The 20716-nt window shown below is 43.1% G+C and overlaps 5 non-coding genes across 5 annotated transcripts; all 5 read left to right on the forward strand.

The window, feature by feature from the left end:
- The first annotated feature begins 5861 nt into the window (after positions 1-5861).
- Positions 5862-5934, forward strand: TRNAI-AAU (transfer RNA isoleucine (anticodon AAU)). The gene has a single exon. It is a non-coding gene; the product is annotated as a tRNA-Ile (tRNA).
- An 806-nt stretch (positions 5935-6740) lies between these two features.
- TRNAI-AAU (transfer RNA isoleucine (anticodon AAU)) lies at positions 6741-6813 on the forward strand. Its single transcript has one exon. It is a non-coding gene; the product is annotated as a tRNA-Ile (tRNA).
- A 2420-nt stretch (positions 6814-9233) lies between these two features.
- On the forward strand, positions 9234-9306 carry TRNAD-GUC (transfer RNA aspartic acid (anticodon GUC)). The gene has a single exon. It is a non-coding gene; the product is annotated as a tRNA-Asp (tRNA).
- A 662-nt stretch (positions 9307-9968) lies between these two features.
- Positions 9969-10041, forward strand: TRNAD-GUC (transfer RNA aspartic acid (anticodon GUC)). The gene has a single exon. It is a non-coding gene; the product is annotated as a tRNA-Asp (tRNA).
- A 221-nt stretch (positions 10042-10262) lies between these two features.
- On the forward strand, positions 10263-10335 carry TRNAD-AUC (transfer RNA aspartic acid (anticodon AUC)). Its single transcript has one exon. It is a non-coding gene; the product is annotated as a tRNA-Asp (tRNA).
- Positions 10336-20716: the final 10381 nt, after the last annotated feature.

Genomic DNA, 20716 nt, shown 5'->3' on the forward strand with positions numbered 1-20716 from the left:
TACACAATACCTGACGAGCATTTAATTTTTGGGCTCCCGTGGCGCTATGGTTAGCGCGTTCAGCTGTTAATCGAAAGGTTGGTGGTTCGAGCCCACCCGGGAAAGGTGTTGTGGGGTCTCAAATGTAACGTAGAAAGCCAAAGTTTTTCCACAATACCTGACGACCATTTTTTTTGGGCGTCCGTGGCGCAATGGTTAGCGCGTTCGGCTGTTAACCGAAAGGTTGGTGGTTCGAGCCCATCCGGGAGCGGTGTTGTGACGTCTCAGATGTTACGTAAAATGTCAGAGTTTTTCCACAATACCTGACGAACATTTAATTTTTGGGCTTCCGTGGCGCAATAATTAGCGCGTCCAGCTGTTAATCGAAAGGTTGGTGGTTCGAGCCCACCCGGGAGCGGTGTTGTGGGATCTCAAATGTAACGTAGAAAGCCAAAGTTTTTCCACAATACCTGACTACCATTTAATTTTTGGGCTTCCTTGGCGCAATGGTTAGCGCGTTCGGCTGTTAACCGAAAGGATGGTGGTTCGAGCCCACCTGGGAGAGGTGTTGTAGGGTCTCAGATGTAACGTAAAAAGTCATAACTTATTGTTGTGTGTTTGTACGACTACACAGGAGTTGATACTTTAAAACTATGGTTTTATTTACAATGATTTATACATGATCGAGGTCCGAGATAGACTGAATTTTTAACACAGAGAGGGGGCCTTTTTATACACGAGAGATTAGATAAATAATAGACATTAAGCTAATATGGGGCTGTTCATAAACTGGCCTACTAATAATACAAAGCATAATGTCACATCCCCTTTTTTTATACAAATAAGAATGCGTTTTATAAATTTAACTTAGTCGATGGCTTTGAGATTCTTCCGGATCGTGTTACTGTCCCTTTGTCGTCTTTTGGCAATTTGCTTCTTGTCTTTCTCTTATTCGTACTTTCCGGTGACCTCGTGGTATTGGACTCAGATGGATCAGCTCGCAAGTTCTCTCTGTCGGTATCTTGAAGGTTTTCAGCATTGCATGGATGATTGTCGTGGGCTGGCTCAGAGACAGGTTCCTCTCGATCAATGATGTTTGGTGGATCTATGACGTCCTCTGGGCCAATACTCGATTCCGGAGTGAAAGACTTGATTTTGTGATTTTGATGACTGTCCGGTAGGGGAACTAGATGGAACCGGTTTCTTCGAATCCTTCCTTTAGACGTCTCGATTATATATGATCCGGGCTCCTCTGCTTTCTCGAAAACGGTTCCTTCTTTGCGTAAATCGGTTATCCATACCCTTTTCCCAAGATCTAATTTGTGTAGCTCTCTGACTCTATGGCGTTGGTCGTAATTTCGTTTCTGAGTTTTTTTCTGCGTTAGTGATGTTTCTTTGATACGTTCTGCTGATAAGATCGTCGGGACAAGCATGTTTGACGGTAATGGGAGCGTTGTTCGGAGATGGCGACTCATAAGCATTTGTGCTGGACTGAAACCATTGGACGTCGGTGTAGATCGGTACGCCAACAGTGCCAAAGGGATGTTGTCAGATTTCTTTAAAATGGATTTCGCTGTCTTTACTGCTGCTTCTGCGAACCTATTACTTTGAGGATATCTTGGGCTGCTCGTGATAGATCGAAATCCATATTTCTTGGAGAATGCGATGAATTCCAAGGTTCTTGTCGCTGATAAATTAGTGCCATTATCGCTGCGGACCACCTCTGGAATTCCGTGTCGTGCAAATATATCTTCGATGATCTCGATGACAGTTTTTGTAGTTTGATCTTTCATTCGAGCCAATTCCAGATATTTTGAGTAGTAGTCCATCATGACCAGGTACCATTTTCTCCCATGATGTAGCATATCTATGGCAACTGCTTGCCATGGTCGTTCGGGTAAGCTTGTTGGCTTTAAGGGCTCATGAAAGTTGACTGATTCTTTGAGACATCGTTCGCATCTTTTCACCTTATCTTCGATTTCCCGTGAAATTCCAGGCCACCAGACGGATTGTTTGGCTCTTTCTCGACATTTGACGATTCCCATGTGACCTTGATGAATTCGATCCATTATTTCTGGACGCATGGAACTTGGAATGAGCAGTCTGCTGCCTTTCATGATGATTCCGTCTTGGATGGTGATTTCATGCCTGTAGCTGAAGTAGTCATTACAACTACTGTGTACGAGTTTTTTCTCCGGCCATCCATGTTCGAGGTAACGTTGTAATGTTCTGCATGTAGCATCTTCCTGTTGTTTATGAAGAATTTCCGCAAGCTTTGGATCTGTAGTGGGTAGGTTCATCATTACTAACTGTACGTGAGCAGAAATTTCTTGTTGTAGCTCGTTGTCGTCAACGTCTATCAACGGAGCTCTAGACAATGTATCAGCGGCAACTAAGGATTTTCCAGGCACGTAGGAGACCTTGTACGAGTATCGCATCATGCGTAGACGTAGCCTTTGCAGTCTCGGAGATAAATCGTCCAGTTGTTTCGAATGCAATATGGAAACAAGGGGCTGATGATCAGTTTCTAGCTTTATTGTTATACCCGTTATGAAATCCTCAAATCGCTGGCATGCCCACGTTAATGCATACGCCTCCTTCTCGATCTGCGCATAGCGTTGTTCTGTCGAGGATAACGTCTTCGAGGCATAGGCAATGACTTTGTAAGTTCCATTGGCTTGTTCTTGTCGAAGTATTGCTCCAATCCCATAGCTTGACGCATCGGCGGATACTACTGTTGGCTTCCTCGGATCGAAGATACCCAAAACAGGCTTGCTTGTGAGTGTCGTCTTGAGGTATTTGAAGGCCATTTCTTGACTTGGGCCCCAAATCCAGCTGTTCTTGGTGCTCAATAGACTACTTAGTGGTTTAAGCTGCTCGGCCATTCGGGGAATGAACTTTCCAAGATAATTTACCATTCCTAATAGACGACGTAGCTCTGCGACATCAGATGGTGATTTCATCTCGACTATGGCTCGAACCTTCTCCTCGTCTGGACTGATCCCGGCACTGTCTATTACGTGCCCCAAAAACTTGATCCTTTTGTTAAATTTTTTATAATATACCATGCCACTGTTCAATTTTAAGTGGATATAACATAAATTCATTAATTCTTTTTTCATGAATCTTTAACACTAATTATTATAATACACCATTGTTAAATCTATTTTTTAAATTAAATTGTTGTATTAAATTAAGCAGATAGGCACGGGGCTTACAAGTCACAATGTGACTTAGCCCCGTAGCAAACTGTATATGTAATGATAAGTAAAAAATAAACATTTTGAATTTGAATTTGAATTTGAATTTTGACTCCAAAGAGGCATTTCCTTTCATTGAGCGTGACTCCTTGGTCTTTCAATCTTTCGAGAACTTCCTTTAGGTTTTCATCATGTTCGGCCATGTCCTTGCCCCATACTAGAATGTCGTCCTGATGACAAACTGTGTTCTTGACGCCTTCAATATACGAAGACATTTGGCTTTGGTAGTGCTCGGATGCAGATGTTAAACCAAAGGGCAGGCAATTGCAGCAATATCTTCCAAATGGCGTCATGAAAGTCGTTAGTAATATGGAGTCCGGATGTAGCGGTATCTGCCAATAACCGGAATTACAATCAAGTTTTGAGAAGATCTCGGCTCCAGCCAGTCGTCCAAGCGTATGGTCTACAGCCGGTATCTGGTACCGTTCACGTTGTACGTAGTTATTCAGTTGCGTATAATCCACGCATATCCTTAATTCGCCAGAATCCTTTCTCACGACCACCATGGGAGCGCACCAGTCTGTGGGGTCCTCGACTCTCCGGATTACTCCCAAGTCCACCATTCGTTTCAATTCAGCTTCGACTTGTGACATCAAAGGAATCGCAACTCGACGTGGAGTCGTCACTGCATACGGTACTGCGTTCGGTTTCAGCTTCAGTTTGTAGCTTCGTTTGACTCGTCCTAAGCCGGTAAATAGTTGAGGATAATGGTCCTTTGGTCTTATACTCGTCTCCGTGAGTTGCAGCTCATCGATTCTTTGAACTATTTTCAGGTCTTCACTTGCTCTGAGGCTTAGAAGTGGAACTTGCAATTGGTCGATGACATAGACCTTGTCATGGATGGTGGTATCTCTACTTGACAGGTAGGCTTCAATGAAACCTTTGCAGTTAATCAAGGTCTTCCCTGGTCCAAACAGACGTCGGTCAGATTTATTCAGTGCTAAGTCTTGAAATTTCGCCTTGTACAGCGAGTCTGGTAATACGCAAACGTCCGCGCCGGTATCTATCTTGAATTGAACTTGTTTTGCATTAATCCTAATGTTTACCATCCAACGATCTTGTATCTCGTCGCTGCTGACTTTTCCCAAGAACGTATCCATTGGCGTTGAGTCATCATCATCCACAGAGATCATTTGCGATGTGACCTCACGATTGTAGTTGGTGGTTGACCTTTGACACACACGCTCGTAGCGGCCAATCTTCTTACACTTCCTGCAAACTGCTCTATATGCTGGGCATCGCTCTCGATTGTGTTTCTCGAACATTCCGCATTTCTTGCAGGTATCTGAAGTAACCTTTTGATCGCGTTGAATTGGTCTTGAAGGATGAGTTGCTCTTGGTCGCCTGTTCTCCTTCGTCTGAGAGGTGTTTCGAGAGCCAAGCTTTTCGACAACAGCCGGAGTTCCGTTTTTATAACTTCCTGCGTTTAATTCTTGTTGTTGTCGGCGAACTTCTTCGGCATGGCGGGCGGTTGAGATCGCTTTCTCCAGTGTAAGGTTTCCGTCTAATTGCATTTTTTCCGACAGGGCTTTGTCTCGCACCCCGACTACTATTCGGTCTCTCAGCAATTCGTCTTGGAGAGTTCCGTAGGCACATTTCTCAATCTGGGCTCGACACGCGGTGATAAACTCTTCTACCGGTTCGCCATCTTGCTGAACTCGTGAGTTGAAGGTTGCTCGCTCGTAGATAACGTTCCTCCGGAGAATGAAATGTCCTTCGAATTTATTCATAACGACATTGAAGTCAGACTTCTCTGCATCGGTGGCAAACTTAAATGACAAGAATACGTCATCAGCTTTGTCGCCCATCATGTATATTAACGCGTTGACTTGTTCCTCTCCTGTCTTGGAACTAAGACCGGACGCGGATCTGAATCTCTCGAACCTCCTCCTCCATCGGGGCCACTCATTGGAATTCGAAAAGTTGAATTGGCAAGGCGGTTGCACTTGAAAGGCTGCGGCGTTCTGCATTTTCCGTGTCGAGGTAGACCGCAAATCTAGTCGATTACTGATTAACGAATTAAAGCTAACCGTGATATCGCGCGACTAAATACCACATTAACGAACTTCTGACACCATGTTGTGTGTTTGTACGACTACACAGGAGTTGATACTTTAAAACTATGGTTTTATTTACAATGATTTATACATGATCGAGGTCCGAGATAGACTGAATTTTTAACACAGAGAGGGGGCCTTTTTATACACGAGAGATTAGATAAATAATAGACATTAAGCTAATATGGGGCTGTTCATAAACTGGCCTACTAATAATACAAAGCATAATGTCACACTTATCCACAAAACCTAACAACCATTTAATTTCTGAGCTTCTGTGGCTCAATGGTTAGCGCGTTCGGCTGTTAACCAATTGGTTGGTGGTTCGAGCCTATCCGGGAGAAGTGTTGTGACGTCTCAGATGTAACGTAAAATGTCAGAGTTTTTCCACAATACCTGACGAACATTTAATTTTTGGGCTTGCGTGGTGCAATGGTTAGCGCGTTCAGCTGTTAATCGAAAGGTTGGTGGTTCGAGCCCACCCGGGAGAGGTGTTGTTGGGTCTCATATGTAGCGTAAAAAGTCAAAACTTTTCCACAATACGTGACAACCATTTATTTTCTGAGCTTTCGTGGCTCAATGGTTAGCGCGTTCGGCTAATAACCAATAGGTTGGTGGTTCGAGCCCACCCGGGAGCGGTGTTTTTGGATCTCAAATGTAACGTAAATAGCCAAAGTTTTTCCACAATACCTGACGACCATTTAATTTTTGGGCGTCCGTGGCGAATGGTTAGCGCATTCGGCTGTTAACCGAAAGGTTGGTGGTTCGAGCCCATCCGGGAGCGGTGTTGTGAGGCCTCAGATGTGAAGTAAAAAGTCAAAGTTTTACCTCAATACCTGACGAAAATTTAATTTTTGGGCTTCAGTGGCGCAATGGTTAGCGCGTTCGGCTATTAACCAATAGGTTGGTGGTTCGAGCCCATCCGGGAGAAGTGTTGTGACGTCTCAGATGTACCGTAAAATGTCAGAGTTTTTCCACAATACCTGACGAACATTTAATTTTTGGGCTTCAGTGGCGCAATGGTCAGCGCGTTCAGCTGTTAACCGAAAGGTTGGTGGTTCGAGCCCAAAAGAGAGGTTTTGTGGGGTCTCAGATGTAGCGTGAAAAGTCGTAACTTTTCAACAAAACCTGACAACCATTTAATTTTTGGGCGTCCGTGGCGCAATGGCTAGCGCGTTCGGCTGTTAACTGAAAGGTTGGTGGTTCGAGCCCATCTGGGAGCGGTGTTGTGACGTCTCAGATGTTACGAAAAATGTCAGAGTTTTTCCACAATACCTGACGAACATTTAATTTTTGGGCTTGCGTGGTGCAATGGTTAGCGCGTTCAGCTGTTAATCGAAAGGTTGGTGGTTCGAGCCCACCCGGGAGAGGTGTTGTTGGGTCTCATATGTAGCGTAAAAAGTCAAAACTTTTCCACAATACGTGACAACCATTTATTTTCTGAGCTTTCGTGGCTCAATGGTTAGCGCGTTCGGCTAATAACCAATAGGTTGGTGGTTCGAGCCCACCCGGGAGCGGTGTTTTTGGATCTCAAATGTAACGTAAATAGCCAAAGTTTTTCCACAATACCTGACGACCATTTAATTTTTGGGCGTCCGTGGCGAATGGTTAGCGCATTCGGCTGTTAACCGAAAGGTTGGTGGTTCGAGCCCATCCGGGAGCGGTGTTGTGAGGCCTCAGATGTGAAGTAAAAAGTCAAAGTTTTACCTCAATACCTGACGAAAATTTAATTTTTGGGCTTCAGTGGCGCAATGGTTAGCGCGTTCGGCTATTAACCAATAGGTTGGTGGTTCGAGCCCATCCGGGAGAAGTGTTGTGACGTCTCAGATGTACCGTAAAATGTCAGAGTTTTTCCACAATACCTGACGAACATTTAATTTTTGGGCTTCAGTGGCGCAATGGTCAGCGCGTTCAGCTGTTAACCGAAAGGTTGGTGGTTCGAGCCCAAAAGAGAGGTTTTGTGGGGTCTCAGATGTAGCGTGAAAAGTCGTAACTTTTCAACAAAACCTGACAACCATTTAATTTTTGGGCGTCCGTGGCGCAATGGCTAGCGCGTTCGGCTGTTAACTGAAAGGTTGGTGGTTCGAGCCCATCTGGGAGCGGTGTTGTGACGTCTCAGATGTTACGAAAAATGTCAGAGTTTTTCCACAATACCTGACGAACATTTAATTTTTGGCCTTCCGTGGCGCAATAATTAGCGCGTCGAGCACTTAATCGAAAGGTTGGTGGTTCGAGCCCACCCGGAAGAGGTGTTGTGGGATCTCAGATGTAGCGTTAAATGTCAAAACGTTTCCACAATACGTGACAACCATTTAATTTCTGATCTTCCGTGGCTCAATGGTTAGCGCGTTCGGCTGTTAACCAATAGCTTGGTGGTTCGAGCCCACCCGGGAGCGGTGTTTTTGGATCTCAAATGTAACGTAAATAGCCAAAGTTTTTCCACAATACCTGACGACCATTTAATTTTTGGGCTTCCGTGGCGCAATGGTTAGCGTGTTCGGCTGTTAACCGAAAGGTTGGTGGTTCGAGCCCATCCGGGAGCGGTGTTGTGAGGTCTCAGATGTGAAGTAAAAAGACAAGGTTTTACCTCAATACCTGACGAAAATTTAATTTTTGGGCTTCAGTGGCGCAATGGTCAGCGCGTTCAGCTGTTAACCGAAAGGTTGGTGGTTCGAGCCCTCCCGGGAGCGGTGTTGTGACGTCTCAGATGTAACGTAAAATGTCAGAGTTTTTCCACAATACCTGACGAGCATTTAATTTTTGGGCTTCCGTGGCGCAATGGTTAGCGCGTTCAGCTGTTAATCGAAAGGTTGGTATTCGAGCCCACCCGGGAGAGGTGTTGTGAGGTCTCAGATGAAGCGTGAAAAGTCAAACTTTTTCCATAATACGTGATAACCATTTATTTTCTGGTCATTCGTGGCTCAATGGTTAGCGCGTTCGGCTGTTAACCAATAGCTTGGTGGTTCGAGCCCACCCGGGAGCGGTGTTTTTGGATCTCAAATGTAACGTAAATAGCCAAAGTTTTTCCGCAATACCTGACGACCATTTTTTTTGGGCGTCCGTGGCGCAATGGTTAGCGCGTTCGGCTGTTAACCGAAAGGTTGGTGGTTCGAGCCCATCCGGGAGCGGTGTTGTGAGGCCTCAGATGTGAAGTAAAAAGTCAAAGTTTTACCTCAATACCTGACGAAAATTTAATTTTTGGGCGTCCGTGGCGCAATGGTTAGCGCGTTCGGCTGTTAACCGAAAGGTTGGTGGTTCGAGCCCATCCGGGAGCGGTGTTGTGAGGCCTCAGATGTGAAGTAAAAAGTCAAAGTTTTACCTCAATACCTGACGAAAATTTAATTTTTGGGCTTCAGTGGCGCAATGGTTAGCGCGTTCGGCTATTAACCAATAGGTTGGTGGTTCGAGCCCATCCGGGAGAAGTGTTGTGACGTCTCAGATGTAACGTAAAATGTCGGAGTTTTTCCACAATACCTGACGAACATTTAATTTTTGGGCTTCAGTGGCGCAATGGTCAGCGCGTTCAGCTGTTAACCGAAAGGTTGGTGGTTCGAGCCCAAACGAGAGAGGTTTTGTGGGGTCTCAGATGTAGCTTGAAAAGTCGTAACTTTTCAACAATACCTGACAACCATTTAATTTCTGGGCTTCCGTGGCTCAATGGTTAGCGCGTTCGGCTGTTAACCTATAGGTTGGAGGTTCTAGACCATCCGGGAGCGGTGTTGTGAGGCCTCAGATGTGAAGTAAAAAGTCAAAGTTTTACCTCAATACCTGACGAAAATTTAATTTTTGGGCTTCAGTGGCGATATGGTCAGCGCGTTCAGCTGTTAACCGAAAGGTTGGTGGTTCGAGCCCAAACGAGAGAGGTTTTGTGGGGTCTCAGATGTAGCTTGAAAAGTCGTAACTTTTCCACAATACCTGACAACCATTTAATTTCTGAGCTTCCGTGGCTCAATGGTTAGCGCGTTCGGCTGTCAATCGAAAGGTTGGTGGTTCGATCCCATCCGGGAGCGGTGTTGTGAGGTCTCGGATGTGAAGTAAAAAGTCAAAGTTTTACCTCAATACCTGACGAAAATTTAATTTTTGGGCTTCAGTGGCGCAATGGTCAGCGCGTTCAGCTGTTAACCGAAAGGTTGGTGGTTCGAGCCCACCCGGGAGCGGTGTTGTGACGTCTCAGATGTAACGTAAAATGTGAGAGTTTTTCCACAATACCTGACGAGCATTTAATTTTTGGGCTTCCGTGGCGCAATGGTTAGCGCGTTCAGCTGTTAATCGAAAGGTTGGTGGTTCGAGCCCACCCGGGAGAGGTGTTGTGAGGTCTCAGATGTAGCGTGAAAAGTCAAACTTTTTCCATAATACGTGATAACCATTTATTTTCTGATCTTTCGTGGCTCAATGGTTAGCGCGTTCGGCTGTTAACCAATAGCTTGGTGGTTCGAGCCCACCCGGGAGCGGCGTTTTTGGATCTCAAATGTAACGTAAATAGCCAAAGTTTTTCTACAATACCTGACGACCATTTAATTTTTGGGCTTCCGTGGCGCAATGGTTAGTGCGTTCAGCTGTTAACCGAAAGGTTGGTGGTTTGAGCCCACCCGGAAGAGGTGTTGTGGGGTCTCAGATGTAGCGTTAAAAGTCAAAACTTTTCCACAATACGTGACAACCATTTAATTTCTGATCTTCCGTGGCTCAATGGTTAGCGCGTTCGGCTGTCAATCGAAAGGTTGGTGGTTCGATCCCATCCGGGAGCGGAGTTGTGAGGTCTCGGATGTGAAGTAAAAAGTCAAAGTTTTACCTCAATACCTGACGAAAATTTAATTTTTGGGCTTCAGTGGCGCAATGGTCAGCGCGTTCAGCTGTTAACCGAAAGGTTGGTGGTTCGAGCCCTCCCGGGAGCGGTGTTGTGACGTCTCAGATGTAACGTAAAATGTGAGAGTTTTTCCACAATACCTGACGAGCATTTAATTTTTGGGCTTCCGTGGCTCAATGGTTAGCGCGTTCGGCTATCAATCGAAAGGTTGGTGGTTCGATCCCATCCGGGAGCGGTGTTGTGAGGTCTCGGATGTGAAGTAAAAAGTCAAAGTTTTACCTCAATACCTGACGAAAATTTAATTTTTGGGCTTCAGTGGCGCAATGGTCAGCGCGTTCAGCTGTTAACCGAAAGGTTGGTGGTTCGAGCCCAACCGGGAGAGGTGTTGTTAGGTCTCAGATGTAGCGTGAAAAGTCAAAATTTTTCCATAATACGTGATAACCATTTATTTTCTGATCTTTCGTGGCTCAATGGTTAGCGCGTTAGGCTGTTAACCAATAGCTTGGTGGTTCGAGCCCACCCGGGAGCGGTGTTTTTGGATCTCAAATGTAACGTAAATAGCCAAAGTTTTTCTACAATACCTGACGACCATTCAATTTTTGGGCTTCCGTGGCGCAATGGTTAGTGCGTTCAGCTGTTAACCGAAAGGTTGGTGGTTCGAGCCCAAACGAGAGAGGATTTGTGGGGTCTCAGATGAAGCGTGAAAAGTCGTAACTTTTCAAAAATACCTGACAACCATTTAATTTTTGGGCATCCGTGGCGCAATGGCTAGCGCGTTCGGCTGTTAACCGAAAGGTTGGTGGTTCGAGCCCATCCGGGAGCGGTGTTGTGACGTCTCAGATGTTACGTAAAATGTCAGAGTTTTTCCACAATACCTGACGAACATTTAATTTTTGGGCTTCCGTGGCGCATTAATTAGCGCGTCCAGCTCTTAATCGAAAGGTTGGTGGTTCGAGCCCACCCGGAAGAGGTGTTGTGGGGTCTCAGATGTAGCGTTAAAAGTCAAAACTTTTCCACAATACGTGACAACCATTTAATTTTTGGGCTTCCTTGGCGCAATGGTTAGCGCGTTCGGCTGTTAACCGAAAGGATGGTGGTTCGAGCCCACCTGGGAGAGGTGTTGTAGGGTCTCAGATGTAACGTAAAAAGTCATAACTTATCCACAAAACCTAACAACCATTTAATTTCTGAGCTTCTGTGGCTCAATGGTTAGCGCGTTCGGCTGTTAACCAATTGGTTGGTGGTTCGAGCCTATCCGGGAGAAGTGTTGTGACGTCTCAGATGTAACGTAAAATGTCAGAGTTTTTCCACAATACCTGACGAACATTTAATTTTTGGGCTTGCGTGGCGCAATGGTTAGCGCGTTCAGCTGTTAATCGAAAGGTTGTTGGTTCGAGCCCACCCGGGAGAGGTGTTGTTGGGTCTCATATGTAGCGTAAAAAGTCAAAACTTTTCCACAATACGTGACAACCATTTATTTTCTGAGCTTTCGTGGCTCAATGGTTAGCGCGTTCGGCTGTTAACCAATAGGTTGGTGGTTCGAGCCCACCCGGGAGCGGTGTTTTTGGATCTCAAATGTAACGTAAATAGCCAAAGTTTTTCTACAATACCTGACGACCATTTAATTTTTGGGCTTCCGTGGCGCAATGGTTAGTGCGTTCAGCTGTTAACCGAAAGGTTGGTGGTTCGAGCCCAAACGAGAAAGGATTTGTGGGGTCTCAGATGTAGCGTGAAAAGTCGTAACTTTTCAACAATACCTGACAACCATTTAATTTTTGGGCGTCCGTGGCGCAATGGCTAGCGCGTTCGGCTGTTAACCGAAAGGTTGGTGGTTCGAGCCCATCCGGGAGCGGTGTTGTGACGTCTCAGATGTTACGTAAAATGTCAGAGTTTTTCCACAATACCTGACGAACATTTAATTTTTGGGCTTCCGTGGCGCAGTAATTATCGCGTCCAGCTCTTAATCGAAAGGTTGGTGGTTCGAGCCCACCCGTAAGAGGTGTTGTGGGGTCTCAGATGTAGCGTTAAAAGTCAAAACTTTTCCACAATACGTGACAACCATTTAATTTTTGGGCTTCCTTGGCGCAATGGTTAGCGCGTTCGGCTGTTAACCGAAAGGATGGTGGTTCGAGCCCACCTGGGAGAGGTGTTGTAGGGTCTAAGATGTAACGTAAAAAGTCATAACTTATCCACAAAACCTAACAACCATTTAATTTCTGAGCTTCTGTGGCTCAATGGTTAGCGCGTTCGGCTGTTAACCAATTGGTTGGTGGTTCGAGCCTATCCGGGAGAAGTGTTGTGACGTCTCAGATGTAACGTAAAATGTCAGAGTTTTTCCACAATACCTGACGAACATTTAATTTTTGGGCTTGCGTGGCGCAATGGTTAGCGCGTTCAGCTGTTAATCGAAAGGTTGGTGGTTCGAGCCCACCCGGGAGAGGTGTTGTTGGGTCTCATATGTAGCGTAAAAAGTCAAAACTTTTCCACAATACGTGACAACCATTTATTTTCTGAGCTTTCGTGGCTCAATGGTTAGCGCGTTCGGCTGTTAACCAATAGGTTGGTGGTTCGAGCCCACCCGGGAGCGGTGTTTTTGGATCTCAAATGTAACGTAAATAGCCAAAATTTTTCCACAATACCTGACGACCATTTAATTTTTGGGCGTCCGTGGCGAATGGTTAGCGCATTCGGCTGTTAACCGAAAGGTTGGTGGTTCGAGCCCATCCGGGAGCGGTGTTGTGAGGCCTCAGATGTGAAGTAAAAAGTCAAAGTTTTACCTCAATACCTGACGAAAATTTAATTTTTGGGCTTCAGTGGCGCAATGGTCAGCGCGTTCAGCTGTTAACCGAAAGGTTGGTGGTTCGAGCCCAAACGAGAGAGGTTTTGTGGGGTCCCAGTATCTCTTGTAGAACAAGAGTTATGAGCCTCCAAAGTTTAGTGCAAAAATCATAAGTAACATAATAAAAATAAGTGAGACGATACCAAAGTTGACGAACATTTTGCTTAATATCTAGGCCCCTGTTTGTCGTAGCTCAATGTTTTTAGTATGGTTAGATGGGGGACAATTTGGACTATAACATATCCTAAGGACATCCCCGTATCTCTAGTAAACACAGAGTTATGGGCCTGCAAAGCATAGTCTAATGCATTTCCTTTGGACGGGTTGTTTGTTTACGTTTAGCTTAATTACTCGGCCCCTGTTTTTCGTAGCTCAATGTTTTTAGTATGGTTAGATGGTGGACAAATTGGACTATAAAATACTCAAAGGACATCCTCGTATCTCCAGTAGAAACAGAGTTACGAGCCTGCAAAGTATAGTCTAACTCATTTCCTATGGAGGGGGTTTGTTTCTTTACGTTTTGCTTAAGTACTCGGCCCCTGTTTGTCGTAGCCCAAAGTTTTTAGTATATTTAGATGAAGGACAAATTGGACTATAACATATCCTAAGGACATCTCCGTATCTCTAGTAGACACAGAGTTATGGGCCTGCAAAATATAGTCTAATGCATTTCCTATGGACGGGTTGTTTGTTTACGTTTAGCTTAATTACTCGGCCCCTGTTTGTCGTAGCTCAATGTTTTTAGTATGGTTAGATGGGGGACAAATTGGAATATAACATACTCAAAGGACCTCGCCGTATCTACAGTAGAAACAGAGTTACGAGCCTGCAAAGTATAGTCTAATGCATTTTCTATGGAGGGGTTTGTTTGTTCATGTATTGCTTAATTACTTGAACCTGTTCTTTCGATTAAAAATAATAACATATCTTTAGTGTAGCGGTTATCGCATCCGCCTCACTCCCGGAAGGCCACAGGTTCGAAACCGCGAAGTTTTTTTTTTTTTGCTTGGAACATGCAAAGACCTTTATAATTATCCGAACATTTGTGTCAAGGTCACATTATTTACATCCCCGTATCTCTGGTTGAACCAGAGTTACGAGCCTGCAAACTTTATTTTCAAAAATCAAAAGTAACCTTCTAACAATAAGTGAGACAAAAAATAAGTTGACGACGATATTGAGGTAGCCTCAAGTTTAAAGTATCCTTGTATGGGGAGCAAAGAGTACTATAACATATCCAAAGGAGATCCCAGTATCTCTTGTAGAACAAAAGTTATGAGCCTCCAAAGTTTAGTGCAAAAATCATAAGTAACATAATAAAAATAAGTGAGACGATACCAAAGTTGACGAACATTTTGCTTAATATCTCGGCCCCTGTTTGTCGTAGCTCAATGTTTTTACTATGGTTAGATGGGGGACAATTTGGACTATAACATATCCTAAGGACATCCCCGTATCTCTAGTAAACACAGAGTTATGGGCCTGCAAAGCATAGTCTAATGCATTTCCTTTGGACGGGTTGTTTGTTTACGTTTAGCTTAATTACTCGGCCCCTGTTTTTCGTAGCTCAATGTTTTTAGTATGTTTAGATGGGGGACAAATTGGACTATAACATACTCAAAGGACATCCCCGTATCTCCAGTGGAAACAGAGTTACGAGACTGCAAAGTATAGTCTAACTCATTTCCTATGGAGGGGGTTTGTTTCTTTACGTTTCGCTTAAGTACTCGGCCCCTGTTTGTCGTAGCCCAAAGTTTTTAGTATGGTTAGATGAATGACAAATTGGACTATAACATATCCTAAGGACATCCCGGTATGTCTAGTAGACACAGAGTTATGGGCCTTGCAAAGTATAGTCTAATGCATTTTCTATGGAGGGGTTTGTTTGTTCACGTATTGCTTAATTACTTGACCCTGTTCTTTCGATTAAAAATAATAACATATCTTTAGTGTAGCGGTTATCGCATCCGCCTCACTCCCGGAAGGCCACAGGTTCGAAACCGCGAAGCTTTTTTTTTTTGCATGGAACATGCAAAGACCTTTATAATTATCCGAACATTTGTGTCAAGGTCACATTATTTACATCCCCGTATCTCTGGTAGAACCAGAGTTACGAGCCTGCAAAGTTTATTTTCAAAAATCAAAAGTAACCTTCTAACAATAAGTGAGACAAAAAATAAGTTGACGACGATATTGAGGTAGCCTCAAGTTTAAAGTATCCTTGTATGGGGAGCAAAGAGTACTATAACATATCCAAAGGAGATCCCAGTATCTCTTGTAGAACAAGAGTTATGAGCCTCCAAAGTTTAGTGCAAAAATCATAAGTAACATAATAAAAATAAGTGAGACGATACCAAAGTTGACGAACATTTTGCTTAATATCTCGGCCCCTGTTTGTCGTAGCTCAATGTTTTTAGTATGGTTAGATGGGGCACAATTTGGACTATATCATATCCTAAGGACATCTCCGTATCTTTAGTAGACACAGAGTTATGGGCCTGCAAAATATAGTCTAATGCATTTCCTATGGACGGGTTGTTTGTTTACGTTTAGCTTAATTACTCGGCCCCTGTTTGTCGTAGCTCAATATTTTTAGTATGGTTAGATGGGGGACAAATTGGACTATAACATACTCAAAGGACATCCCCGTATCTCCAGTAGAAACAGAGTTACGAGCCTGCAAAGTATAGTCTAATGCATTTCCTATGGAGGGGGTTTGTTTCGTTACGTTTTGCTTTAGTACTCGGCCCCTGTTTGTCGTAGCCCAAAGTTTTTAGTATGGTTAGATGGGGGACAATTTGGACTATAACATATCCTAACGACATCCCCGTATCTCTAGTAGACACAGAGTTATGGGCCTGCAAAGTATAGTCTAATGCATATCCTATGGAGGGGTTTGTTTGTTTACGATTAGCTTAATTACTCGACTACTGTTTGTCGTAGCTCAATGTTTTTAGTATGGTTAGATGGGGCACAATTTGGACTATATCATATCCTAAGGACATCTCCGTATCTCTAGTAGACACAGAGTTATGGGCCTGCAAAATATAGTCTAATGCATTTCCTATGGACGGGTTGTTTGTTTACGTTTAGCTTAATTACTCGGCCCCTGTTTGTCGTAGCTCAATGTTTTTAGTATGGTTAGATGCGGGACAAATTGGACTATAACATACTCAAAGGACATCCCCGTATCTCCAGTAGAAACAGAGTTACGAGCCTGCAAAGTATAATCTAATGCATTTCCTATGGAGGGGTTGTTTGTTTACGTTTAGCTTAATTACTCGGCCCCTGTTTGTCGTAGCCCAAAGTTTTTAGTATGGTTAGATGAATGACAAATTGGACTATAACATATCCTAAGGACATCCCGGTATGTCTAGTAGACACAGAGTTATGGGCCTTGCAAAGTATAGTCTAATGCATTTTCTATGGAGGGGTTTGTTTGTTCACGTATTGCTTAATTACTTGACCCTGTTCTTTCGATTAAAAATAATAACATATCTTTAGTGTAGCGGTTATCGCATCCGCCTCACTCCCGGAAGGCCACAAGTTCGAAACCGCGAAGCTTTTTTTTTTGCTTGGAACATGCAAAGACCTTTATAATTATCCGAACATTTGTGTCAAGGTCACATTATTTACATCCCCGTATCTCTGGTAGAACCAGAGTTACGAGCCTGCAAACTTTATTTTCAAAAATCAAAAGTAACCTTCTAACAATAAGTGAGACAAAAAATAAGTTGACGACGATATTGAGGTAGCCTCAAGTTTAAAGTATCCTTGTATGGGGAGCAAAGAGTACTATAACATATCCAAAGGAGATCCCAGTATCTCTTGTAGAACAAGAGTTATGAGCCTCCAAAGTTTAGTGCAAAAATCATAAGTAACATAATAAAAATAAGTGAGACGATACCAAAGTTGACGAACATTTTGCTTAATATCTCGGCCCCTGTTTGTCGTAGCTCAATGTTTTTAGAATGGTTAGATGGGGGACAATTTGACCTATAACATATCCTAAGGACATCCCCGTATCTCTAGTAAACACAGAGTTATGGGCCTGCAAAGCATAGTCTAATGCATTTCCTTTGGACGGGTTGTTTGTTTACGTTTAGCTTAATTACTCGGCCCCTGTTTTTCGTAGCTCAATGTTTTTAGTATGGTTAGATGGGGGACAAATTGGACTATAACATACTCAAAGGACATCCCCGTATCTCTAATAGACACAGAGTTATGGGCCTGCAAAGTATAGTCTAACTCATTTCCTATGGAGGGGGTTTGTTTCTTTACGTTTCGCTTAAGTACTCGGCCCCTGTTTGTCGTAGCCCAAAGTTTTTAGTATGGTTAGATGAATGATTAGACTATACTTTGCAAGGCCCATAACTCTGTGTCTACTAGACATACCGGGATGTCCTTAGGATATGTTATAGTCCAATTTGTCATTCATCTAACCATACTAAAAACTTTGGGCTACGACAAACAGGGGCCGAGTACTTAAGCGAAACGTAAAGAAACAAACCCCCTCCATAGGAAATGAGTTAGACTATACTTTGCAGGCCCATAACTCTGTTTCTACTGGAGATACGGGGATGTCCTTTGAGTATGTTATAGTCCAATTTGTCCCGCATCTAACCATACTAAAAACATTGAGCTACGACAAACAGTAGTCGAGTAATTAAGCTAATCGTAAACAAACAAACCCCTCCATAGGAAATGCATTAGACTATACTTTGCAGGCCCATAACTCTGTGTCTACTAGAGATACGGGGATGTCGTTAGGATATGTTATAGTCCAAATTGTCCCCCATCTAACCATACTAAAAACTTTGGGCTACGACAAACAGGGGCCGAGTACTTAAGCAAAACGTAACGAAACAAACCCCCTCCATAGGAAATGCATTAGACTATACTTTGCAGGCTCGTAACTCTGGTTCTACCAGAGATACGGGGATGTAAATAATGTGACCTTGACACAAATGTTCGGATAATTATAAAGGTCTTTGCATGTTCCAAGCAAAAAAAAAAAGCTTCGCGGTTTCGAACCTGTGGCCTTCCGGGAGTGAGGCGGATGCGATAACCGCTACACTAAAGATATGTTATTATTTTTAATCGAAAGAACAGGTTCAAGTAATTAAGCAATACATGAACAAACAAACCCCTCCATAGAAAATGCATTAGACTATACTTTGCAGGCTCGTAACTCTGTTTCTACTGTAGATACGGCGAGGTCCTTTGAGTATGTTATATTCCAATTTGTCCCCCATCTAACCATACTAAAAACATTGAGCTACGAAAAACAGGGGCCGAGTAATTAAGCTAAACGTAAACAAACAACCCGTCCAAAGGAAATGCATTAGACTATGCTTTGCAGGCCCATAACTCTGTGTTTACTAGAGATACGGGGATGTCCTTAGGATATGTTATAGTCCAAATTGTCCCCCATCTAACCATACTAAAAACATTGAGCTACGACAAACAGGGGCCTAGATATTAAGCAAAATGTTCGTCAACTTTGGTATCGTCTCACTTATTTTTATTATGTTACTTATGATTTTTGCACTAAACTTTGGAGGCTCATAACTCTTGTTCTACAAGAGATACTGGGATCTCCTTTGGATATGTTATAGTACTCTTTGCTCCCCATACAAGGATACTTTAAACTTGAGGCTACCTCAATATCGTCGTCAACTTATTTTTTGTCTCACTTATTGTTAGAAGGTTACTTTTGATTTTTGAAAATAAAGTTTGCAGGCTCTTAACTCTGGCTCTACCAGAGATACGGGGATGTAAATAATGTGACCTTGACACAAATGTTCGGATAATTATAAAGGTCTTTGCATGTTCCAAGCAAAAAAAAAAAAGCTTCGCGGTTTCGAACCTGTGGCCTTCCGGGAGTGAGGCGGATGCGATAACCGCTACACTAAAGATATGTTATTATTTTTAATCGAAAGAACAGGGTCAAGTAATTAAGCAATACGTGAACAAACAAACCCCTCCATAGAAAATGCATTAGACTATACTTTGCAAGGCCCATAACTCTGTGTCTACTAGACATACCGGGATGTCCTTAGGATATGTTATAGTCCAATTTGTCATTCATCTAACCATACTAAAAACTTTGGGCTACGACAAACAGGGGCCGAGTACTTAAGCGAAACGTAAAGAAACAAACCCCCTCCATAGGAAATGAGTTAGACTATACTTTGCAGGCTCGTAACTCTGTTTCCACTGGAGATACGGGGATGTCCTTTGAGTATGTTATAGTCCAATTTGTCCCCCATCTAACCATACTAAAAACATTGAGCTACGAAAAACAAGGGCCGAGTAATTAAGCTAAACGTAAACAAACAACCCGTCCAAAGGAAATGCATTAGACTATGCTTTGCAGGCCCATAACTCTGTGTTTACTAGAGATACGGGGATGTCCTTAGGATATGTTATAGTCCAAATTGTCCCCCATCTAACCATATTAAAAACATTGAGCTACGACAAACAAGGGCCGAGATATTAAGCAAAATGTTCGTCAACTTTGGTATCGTCTCACTTATTTTTATTATGTTACTTATGATTTTTGCACTAAACTTTGGAGGCTCATAACTCTTGTTCTACAAGAGATACTGGGATCTCCTTTGGATATGTTATAGTACTCTTTGCTTCCCATACAAGGATACTTTAAACTTGAGGCTACCTCAATATCATCGTCAACTTATTTTTTGTCTCACTTATTGTTAGAAGGTTACTTTTGATTTTTGAAAATAAACTTTGCAGGCTCGTAACTCTGGTTCTACTGGAGATACGGGGATGTCCTTTGAGTATGTTATAGACCAATTTGTCCCCCATCTAGCCATACTAAGAATTAGGGCTACGACAAACAGTAGTCGAGTAATTAAGCTAATCGTAAACAAACAAACCCCTCCATAGGAAATACATTAGACTAAATTCTGGAGGCTCGTAACTCTGGTTCTACCAGAGATACGGGGATGTAAATAATGTGACCTTGACACAAATGTTCGGATAATTATAAAGGTCTTTGCATGTTCCAAGCAAAAAAAAACTTCGCGGTTTCGAACGTGTGGCCTTCCGAGAGTGAGGCGGATGCGATAACCGCTACACTAAAGATATGTTATTATTTTTAATCGAAAGAACAGGGTCAAGTAATTAAGCAATACGTGAACAAACAAACCCCTCCATAGAAAATGCATTAGACTATACTTTGCAAGGCCCATAACTCTGTGTCTACTAGACATACCGGGATGTCCTTAGGATATGTTATAGTCCAATTTGTCATTCATCTAACCATACTAAAAACTTTGGGCTACGACAAACAGGGGCCGAGTACTTAAGCGAAACGTAAAGAAACAAACCCCCTCCATAGGAAATGAGTTAGACTATACTTTGCAGGCTCGTAACTCTGTTTCCACTGGAGATACGGGGATGTCCTTTGAGTATGTTATAGTCCAATTTGTCCCCCATCTAACCATACTAAAAATATTGAGCTACGACTAAAAAGGGGCCGAGTAATTAAGCTAAACGTAAACAAACAACCCGTCCATAGGAAATGCATTAGACTATATTTTGCAGGCCCATAACTCTGTGTCTACTAGAGATACGGGGATGTCCTTAGGATATGTTATAGTCCAAATTGTCCCCCATCTAACCATATTAAAAACATTGAGCTACGACAAACAAGGGCCGAGATAATAAGCAAAATGTTCGTCAACTTTGGTATCGTCTCACTTATTTTTATTATGTTACTTATGATTTTTGCACTAAACTTTGGAGGCTC

The sequence above is a fragment of the Phalangium opilio genome, unplaced genomic scaffold (genome assembly GCF_054372755.1).
Source record: "Phalangium opilio isolate 3A_F unplaced genomic scaffold, DU_Popi_V2 ptg001675l_1, whole genome shotgun sequence".
Classification (NCBI taxonomy): domain Eukaryota; kingdom Metazoa; phylum Arthropoda; class Arachnida; order Opiliones; family Phalangiidae; genus Phalangium; species Phalangium opilio.